The following is a 9,494-nucleotide window of genomic DNA, read 5'->3' as shown; positions in this document are numbered from 1 at the left end:
GCTTTTAGATTTAACTGCTGCATTTGACACAGTGGATCATGAAATACTGATCTCACGTTTGAAGCAGTGGGTGGGCATCAGGGGCATAGCACTGGAGTGGTTCAGGTCGTACTTGGCTGATCGAACTTTCTGTGTCAGCCTAGGTGACTCTGTATCCTCCTCTGCTCCTCTCTCGTGTGGGGTCCCACAGGGCTCAGTTCTTGGCCCTCTCCTTTTCTCTCTCTATTTGCTCCCACTTGGTTCCATACTTAGGAAGCACGGCTTTTCATTCCACTGTTATGCAGACGACAGTCAGATTTATGTGCCTCTTAAAAAGAAAAGTGAATACTCTGTCAGACTGCTACTTAAGTGCCTTGACGACATAAAGGCCTGGATGACTCTGAACTTTTTAAATTTCAATGATAAATAGACAGAAGTGATGGTTTTTGGTGGCACCACAGGGATCCCCCCTGTAGATCTGGGTTCCTTGGCCCAGTATATTAAACCTAGCATCACAAACCTAGGGGTTAAAGTGGACCCTGAGCTTAAGTTTGACAGTCAGATCAAGGCTGTTGTCAAATCAAGCTTTTTCCATTTGAGGCAGCTGGCCAAAATAAAGCCAATTCTATCAAAGCAGCACTTTGAGACGGTAATTTGTTACCACTCGGCTGGATTACTGTAATGCACTATATGTGGGGGTTAGTGGGTCCTCCATCGCCCGTCTTCAGATGGTACAGAATGCTGCTGCACGTCTTTTAACTGGCACATGTAAACATGAGCACATTTCCCCCATTTTAGCCTCACTCCACTGGCTGCCTATTCAATTTAGGATCCATTTTAAAATTAAAGCTGCAAGCAGCGTTGAGCGGGACCCCCCCCCCCCCCAAACCCGGGGGGGGCGGCCCCCGCCCCCGCCCCCCCTAAAAAAACGGGGAAAAAAAAAAAAAAAAAAAAAAAAAAAAAAGAATATTTTTTTTATATTTTTGTATTTTGGTTAAATTTTTTTATTGTTTTTTATATTTTTTTTATTTAAAATATATTTATTTTATTTTTTATATTAGTATCTTATGGTACTTAAGCTGTGGTCTACGCCTCATTATGGGTTATCTGTGACAACTTCACTCCTATTACTTTTGGTTGCCAGGCACTGTTTTCCTTTTGGTGTGTATCCACGGTATATAAGTTTGGGCCTGTTTATCAAACACACCGTAACATCCAACTTTAAATGGTTTTATAGTGCTTATTTTGAATTTCAAATGTTATGTTTTGGGCGGCGTGTATACAGCTGTAACAAAGTAGTTTACTCAAAAAATTTGATGGAAAATTTTAAAAAAAAAAAAAAAAAAAAAAAAATTAGGGACCGAGCCAGCGACCGGCAAGGTCCCTATTGTTTTTGCTTCGTTTCTTATTATTATTTTTAGCCCCCATTGACTGCGATTTTGCCCCCCTGAACATATACGAAAAGTCAATTTTATTTGGCAAAGTATTCAGGTCTGGTGAAAATGGGGAGTTTACATGTGTCGCTTTTGGGTCTGCCACTAGGTGGCGCTACTATCATAAAAAATGCGTTTAGGCTAATAACTTCTGCATCGTTTGTCGCACATTCAAAAAACTTATATCCACGCGTTCGGTGAATGTAGCTGAATCTCCCCATATAAGCCCCGCCCACTTCCGCCTAGAATTTTTTTTTTCTAGAGCGCGAAATGTCCTTGAACTACTTTTTCGGGTTCCTCCTACACGCTTTGTCCGATTCGCACAAATATTTTCACCTAGCACCTGGGGACCGCCCTGGCAAAAAAAGTAATTGGAACCTTTTTGAAATTTAAAAAAATAAGCACGCTATAAAATTCCAACTTCCTGTAGATTTTTCGTCAAAAAAGGAAGTGGACCATTTCCCCACATTGGTATGTCCGATTGACACAAAACTTGGGTCCATAGTTCAACATGTCTTCCTTAAGCATCGTGCACAATTTCAGGCCATTGCCACTAGGTGGCGCTCTTTAAAATGAAGAACTTTATATCTCTACAACGGTATGTGTGATTAAGATGAAACTTGGTATGATGCTTCCCCCTGGCTCCCTTAGGCTCCCTTAAAAAGGAAAAACTAAATACGCCACTAGGTGGCGCTCTTTTGGCATGAAAAATCACTGTGCGAATACCGTAATAGTTATGAATATGAAATTCACAGGGCACGTGTAGAGTAGTGCCTGAAGCTCACATATCAAAAATCGTGTTCGTCATTTGTGTAGCGCCCCCTACAGGATAAAAAAACAGAAGCCCCGGCGCCACGTTTCACCGATATGTACGAAACTCGGTAGGCACGTGTAACATGCCGGGACGTACAAAAAAGCCTCTTGGACCCATACCCCAAACCCCACAGGAAGTCGGCCATTTTGATTTTCATTTTCACTTTCGGCGAACTTTTCGCGTTTTATTTGAACGAACTCCTCCTAGGGAATTTATCAGATCTGCCTCAAAATTTGTGAGTACAGTCATAAAATGGTGCTGATTAAAAGTTGTGCTATTTGTGCATGTACGTTGAAGGGCGTGTCCGTGGCGTGGCATCAAAGTCAGCCATTTTGATTTTTTGGGTCATTTTCTGTGATTTTTCGCGTTGTATTTGAACGAACTCCTCCTAGGCAATTTATTGGATCTACTTCAAATTTAATCAGCGCAATCTAAAGACATTCATGATTAAAAGTTGTGCTATTTACGACATTCCGTCAAACGGCGTGTCCGTGGCTTGGCATCAAAGTCAGCCATTTTAAATTCTGTGCTCATTTTCTGTGATTTTTCGCCTTGTATTTGAACGAACTCCTCCTAGGGAATTTATCGGATCTACTTCAGATTTAATCAGCGCAATCTAAAGACATTCATGATTAAAAGTTGTGCTATTTACGACATTCCGTCAAACGGCGTGCCCGTGGCGTTGCGTTGAATTTCGACCATTCACCATAAACATACTCAACTTCAGTGTACAGTCCCACCCTGAACACGTCCTCGTAACTTCAGCGTTCATGATCCAATCTCAATGAAACTTCACGTGTGTTACAACAGTCCCGCCCTGAACTTGTCTACATGACAATATTAAGATATAGCAATAGCGCCACCTTCAAGCAACAGCTGGTAAGCGCTGCGTGGCGATTTTGAGTTGATGTACGTGACATTTTCGTGTTGTGGTCCGCACGTGTTACGACGGCACGCGACGCGGCCGCAGCACGCCCGAGTTGCGTGGAGTGCGAGGTCCCGCTCAACGCTGCTTGCAGCTTTAATTTTATTTGCTTTTAAATCCCTAAATGGTCTTGCCCCGCCCTACCTATCTGAGCTTCTACACCCCTATATACCCGCCCGCTTTCAGGTCAGATGATCGGCTGCTCCTGAGTGTGCCTAAAACTAAGCGGAAGCTCAGAGGGGACCGTGCCTTTGCTGTGTCTGCTCCTAAATTATGGAATGATCTGCCTCTGCACATTAAACAGGCCTCTTCTCTGTCTGTTTTTAAAACCAGTCTTAAAACCCATCTCTTCTCTGTGGCCTTTGACACCTAGTAAGATGTCGACTTTATTTACTTGATTTATTTTTTGTATTTGTTATTTTTATTTTTTGATTGCTTGTTATTGCATGGTTATTATTTTTATTTATGTCTTTTCATTTTATTGTTGTATTATATGTTATTTTGCGCCTCATGTGAGCTGTTATGTCTTTTATTTATGATGTCTTATTTATTCTCCTGTACAGCACTTTGGTCAACTTTGGTTGTTTTAAAGTGCTTAACAAATAAAGTTGGATTGGATTGGATTGGATTCTTGGTATGTTATGCTGATCGACAGCCTGGAAAAATAAAACTGATGTTTAAGACTGGCTCTGCAGCATCACAATCTCCTCGTGTCTACTTAAGCTTTAGTTATGACAAAACATAAACTGACTTGCAATGAATTTGATTTGTGTCTATGTTGCTCATGGATAGATCTACTGGTCTAAAAAGAGAAATTAATGAATTATCACTTACAACTTGCTGCAAAGAGCCCACTGGTGTAGGCTGGAGAGGCACAGCAGATGGAGACTGGAGTGGAGGCACAGCAAATAGAGACTGGAGCGGAGGCACAGCAGACGGAGACTGGAGCGGAGGCACAGCAGACGGAGACTGGAGCGGAGGCACAGCAGACGGAGACTGGAGCGGAGGCACAGCAGACAGAGACTGGAGTGGAGGCACAGCAGATGTAGACTGGAGTGGAGGCACAGCAGATAGAGACTGGAGTGGAGGCACTGGGGTCTGGGAGAGGAAGACCTCTGTGGTGTCAACAGAAACCACTAGATCTGCAAGTGTGGCTTCTCCCACAAATTCCTCATATCCCTCATCTGAATGCACCTCACATGCCGACTTTGGACACACCAGATGTGCTGCATCCTGACAGTGTCAAGGAGAGGAACACCAAGGGCATCTTTCCCCTTGCCGCTCATGAGCTCCATGAGCAGCTGATCAAGAAGCCGGATAGATGTCCCCTCTCCACGGGTCCTTCTCCTGCAGTGCAGTGCAAGCTCATCTTTTGTGATGTGTCGGTCCAGCTCCCTCTCGGTCAAAGCAGGCCAGCCCTGCTGGGTTAGTTGCGCACTCTTGGCCCTTCTCAATTCTGCAACATCAGCTGCATCCCATTCAAAAATGCAGGCTGACATGCGTGCCATGAATGTGGGGTAAAGCTGATGTGCATCGGTGGTGCATCCGACTGCCAAACGACGCATGAGGTCCCAGATGTCTAAGCGGACAATGATATTTGGCCACCCACTGAATCTGGCCTTCAGCTTTGTCTCTCCCACCTCCTTGCAGCAGCCAGTGTCCACATAAAGGGCAACAGGAGGATCAACCTCGGCCGCCTGGTACATGAGGAGATCAGGACGGCTGATTTAGTTTTGCATTTTAAATCCATTCTTAAAATTCACCTTCATTCAAAAGCATTTTTATAATTCCTTGTTTGTTTATCTGAAGCACTTTGTAACTTCTGTTTTGAAAAATGATATACAAATAACGTTTATTATTATTATTACCTTTTCACCAGGCCTGCAGCCATAAGATCCAATGCTGGACCCTCACTGGCAGTAAGGACACTAATGAGCACCTGACCAACTTCGCTGCCTACAGAAGTGAGGCACTGTGCAGTGCCCTTGGCAGGTCCGGTCAGTTTCTTGGTGATCTGAAAATTACAAAAGCCAGTAATCAGAACAGTTTTTCGAGGACTGACTATATATAATATGTGGCAATACAGCTATTCTACACTACAAGGAGCCACTTGTAGCCGGGCAATAGCACAGGTTCTGGGGGCTCCTGGAAAGGTTGTGGCAACAGGCTAGGAATGGCCATGAAGGCCGCACACTCTGCTGTGTACCTAGCAACCCTCTCCACTGTGGTTCTCTTTTAGTTGGCCAATAATCCCGACCGGACCGTCCCCCAGGCCCCGCTCACGCAGGAGACGGATAACCCGTATGTCACAGGCATATCTTTGAAAAGTAAATCAATTATTTATACTATATTTCTCCACATTGAACAAAGACATGGTATATGTGTATGTGTGCATGTTGACATGTAATGTACCTGCGTGTAAGGATGACCCTGAACTCACGTGTGCCAGGTCCAGCTGCATTGCCTGACCCCATGACAGGTAGCTGGTTCTGCACTTGGTGCAGATCAGGGTCTCCGTCACCACGTTGTAATACCGGTCGATATCAAGGACCTGGCGTACCCTCCTGTGCAGACCACCGCTGGCCAGTGGATGCCGAGTGCAAGCAGGACTAGTACAGAGCAGTCGTACCTTCCACAGCCTGTATGGCATCCACAGCAGAAGAGCGTGGGTGAAGAATCTGCTGGGGGTTGGGGCCTGGTGGTATACCACAGATGGCTGTGGAGGGTAATACCACAGCTGAAGGTTGTCAAGCAGCTCCAGCTTTCCACTCGAACCACGCTTGAACAGTGCTGCAGACACCCACTTGTGGTCCTGCTTTGGCATCGTCTTCGGCCACAGTAGTGGGAGCGCATCAGAATCCTCTGGCTGAAAGGGGTTCTGCTAAGGTAAAAAAAAAAAAAAAGACCCTGCCTAAATAAACAGAAGCTGAATAAAAACATAAAATTATGTAAGCATGTTTAAAGTTAAAATGTCATTTTACCAAGTTCCTCACAACAGCAGGCTCTGCCCCAGGTTGAGGAGGTGCTGGTTGGTCCACAGACGGTGGTAACGGAGGAGCAAGGAAGAATGTGTCTGGGGATGGGCAAACAGGTGGATGAGGGCAGGGAGATGGATGAGGATGAACATCAAGGGATGGGTAGGTGGCTGTGGCTGGAGCTGAACCAGGAAACTCTCGTACCTCTGCAGTGACCTGTACCTATAGAGTTATACAGTTATGAAGAAGTTATTGTGTGTGTTTATATGCTATTATCATACATTTGTATGAAAAGAAAAACTTATCATATTGTCTTTTATGTTCACCTGGGAAGATTTGCTGGTGAGGTTGAGGTTTGGTTTTGCGGCTGATTTTTATATTTTCTTTTAAGTTTGAAAGGTCAAGATTTGGTGGCAAGCATGTGACAGCCGCAAAACCAAACCTCAACCTCACCAGACAAAACCTCGCCATCACTATATAATAAGGTATTCAAAGGCTTGAATGATAATTGGAGAATGACTAGTAACATTGGTCATTACAGTTTAAGGTCACACTTACCATTGACAAGCTGGGGATGGTTATTTTAGTCCTTTTTGAGGGACTCAGCACATCTCCGGTGTTGGATGGACTGCACTGGGGAGCAGTAGAAGGGGACACTTGTGGAGCGACAGAGGGTACCTGAAAAATACAGCACACACATATATAGTCAGTCAGTCAGACAGTCAGTCAGACAGACAACTGGCAGACACAGATGGAACGTTAGGTTTACCACAGATAAAGTGTGTGTGCTCTGGCCAGCAGTGCTTGTTGAAGCAGCAGGAGCAGGAGGAAACTGTGGAGTCACAGGAAACACAATAATCAATATTTGCAGGGTGCATGTACATGTAACTGAAGTTATGTCTAGAGTGTGAATCCACTAAGATGTTTCAACAATCCTTTTGTCTTACTGTACATGGATGTAAAGAATAATTAACCAGCGATTTTATAAAAACATTACCATCACCTTCTGTGCCTGGTTAGTACCTGTTAGTGCCTGTTGCATGCATATTTGAAAACAATAAATATATTATGTTAGCGTGTTTTGGTTAGTTTAAGCTTCGATTAACTGGTGTAATTTTACCTTATGATAAAAGTAATGCCATTTCTTCTGCAGAGGAACAGACCTGTTGCCTTGATGGGCAAACACAAACGATCCAGGTTGGAGTTAAAACACTGTATTCCGTACCAAATGAAAACACTCCCAGAATAATCACACTCCACAGCTGATACAAGTCTAAAGTAGTAGTAAAGGAGTTATCTTTGATCAGGATTTGTCATTTAACTCCCACATAAAGCAAACCTCTAGGACTGCCTTCTTTCATTTACGTAATATTAGAAAAATTAGACACATACTATCACAGACAGATGCAGAAAAACTAATCTATGCATTTGTTGCTTCAAGGCTGGATTACTGCAACTCTTTATTATCAGGTTGCCCCAATAAGTCCATTAAAACGCTTCAATTAATTCAGAACGCTGCAGCACGAGTACTGACAGGAACTAGAAAAAGAGATCACATCTCTCCTGTACTAGCTACTCTGCATTGGCTCCCTATAAAATGTAGAATTGAATTTAAAATCCTCCTCCTCACCTATAAAGCTCTTCATGGTCAGGCCCCTTCATATCTTAAAGGGCTCATAGTACCCTATTACCCCACTAGAACATTACGTTCTCTAAATGCAGGGCTACTTGTGGTTCCTATAGTCTCTAAAAGTAGAACAGGAGCCAGAGCCTTCAGTTACCAAGCTCCTCTCCTGTGGAACCAGCTTCCAGTTGTGGTTCGGGAGGCAGACACCCTCACCACATTCAAGAGTAGGCTTAAGACGTTCCTCTTTGATAAAGCTTATAGTTAGGGCTGGATCAGGTGAGTCCTGAACCATCCCTTAGTTATGCTGCTATAGGCCTAGACTATCGGGGGATTTCCCATGGTGCACTGAGCTACTCTCTTCCTCTCTCTTTCTGCACTCATTCATGTCCCATTAAAGCATGTTACTAACTTCACTTCTTCCCCGGAGTTCTTGTGCTTTCTCGTCTCGCAGGTTCTCATGGATCCTGGTGGAGCCTCCTGCCATGGTCCTGCTTGACTGCCATTGCCAATACTGTTGTTGCTGTGCACCTGTCCGTCTGTCTGTCTCTCGCTCTCTCTCTCTCTGCCTCTCTCTCTCTCTCTCTCTCTCACCCCAACTGGTCGAGACAGACGACCACCCACCTAGAGCCGGAGGATCTGTCCTAGGTTTCTGCCTTTTAACAGGCAGTTTTTCCTTGCCCTTGTCGCCAAGTGCTTGCTCATGGTGGTACTGTTGGGTCTCTGTTATTAATGTTAAAGAGTTCGGTCTAGACCTGCTCTATTTGAAAAGTGTCCTGAGATAACTTCTGTTATGAATTGGCGCTATACAAATAAAATTGAATTGAATTGAATTAAAGTCTTATTGCTACAGATGACTGTACCCCACTGTTTCCTGTGTTGAAGAAAAATCATTCAAGTCCAATTCAGGTTTGCTGTTGTGGTGTGTTTAATAAAGCATGCCGGCATCCTGGTGAACTTACATACACAGAGCAGGTCTGAATCGGTAAGTGGACCCAGAGCAAATGCTGCCACAGGAGACAGTATGAATATACATTTGAGTGCAAAGTAATTTTGAAATAATTTTTTTATTCAGTCCAACTAGCTGTTTAAGGATTTCTATATTTTTTAGGCATTGTTAAATGCTTTCTGCAATAATTCATAAAACTACAAGGGGCCTTAAGCAATTAGTTTAACAAAATAGTAGATTAAAACCAAAATCTGGCATTATATTATGTACTTCTCTTTTGTTCTCTAGATTGGTTAAAGTAAGAACACTAGCATTTGGCTTTCTCTCTGTTTTCTAGGATGATTTAGTACTACGTAACTACACTGCATGGCGATGTGGAGTCACCTTATCGAATGGAGGGTGCCTGAAAACATTGGAGAAACATATAGAGTTGCTAATGTGCTTCCAATGTAAGCAGTCAACTTCACATTGGAAACACATGCATCTATATTTGCAGCTTGTGGATTTAAATGTAGTTACCTTGTGAGTGTGAAATCCACACAAGCACCTCTGTGGCTCTCTCACCAGGGTCCTCTGACCCCTCAGTTGTAGAGGGCACGTTTCTATCTGTAACCATAAAGAATATCTCACTTGCAAAACATGTAAGAGTTAGATCTAGATATTAAGTTGACTTTTCATTTGTATTCATCTGCTCTCTGTCCAAGAAAAAGACGTGTAGCCTACATTTCTATCAAAAATGGTCCAAACAAGAAAAGACAAAAGTAAGTAAAGTGTATTGTGTCAGAGTTTTTTGGT

The 9,494-nt window shown here is 43.5% G+C and overlaps 1 long non-coding RNA gene across 1 annotated transcript; it reads left to right on the top strand.

Annotated features, from left to right (window-relative positions):
• Nucleotides 1-4,750: 4,750 nt before the first annotated feature.
• Nucleotides 4,751-8,617, top strand: LOC127355833 (uncharacterized). Its single transcript, XR_007881849.1, has 4 exons — nucleotides 4,751-4,851; nucleotides 5,031-5,143; nucleotides 5,391-5,478; nucleotides 5,601-8,617. It is a non-coding gene; the product is annotated as an uncharacterized LOC127355833 (long non-coding RNA).
• Nucleotides 8,618-9,494: the final 877 nt, after the last annotated feature.

Source organism: Dicentrarchus labrax, unplaced genomic scaffold, assembly GCF_905237075.1.
Source record: "Dicentrarchus labrax unplaced genomic scaffold, dlabrax2021, whole genome shotgun sequence".
NCBI classification, from domain to species: Eukaryota; Metazoa; Chordata; class Actinopteri; family Moronidae; genus Dicentrarchus; species Dicentrarchus labrax.
This window is presented reverse-complemented; position numbering and strand designations above follow the sequence as displayed.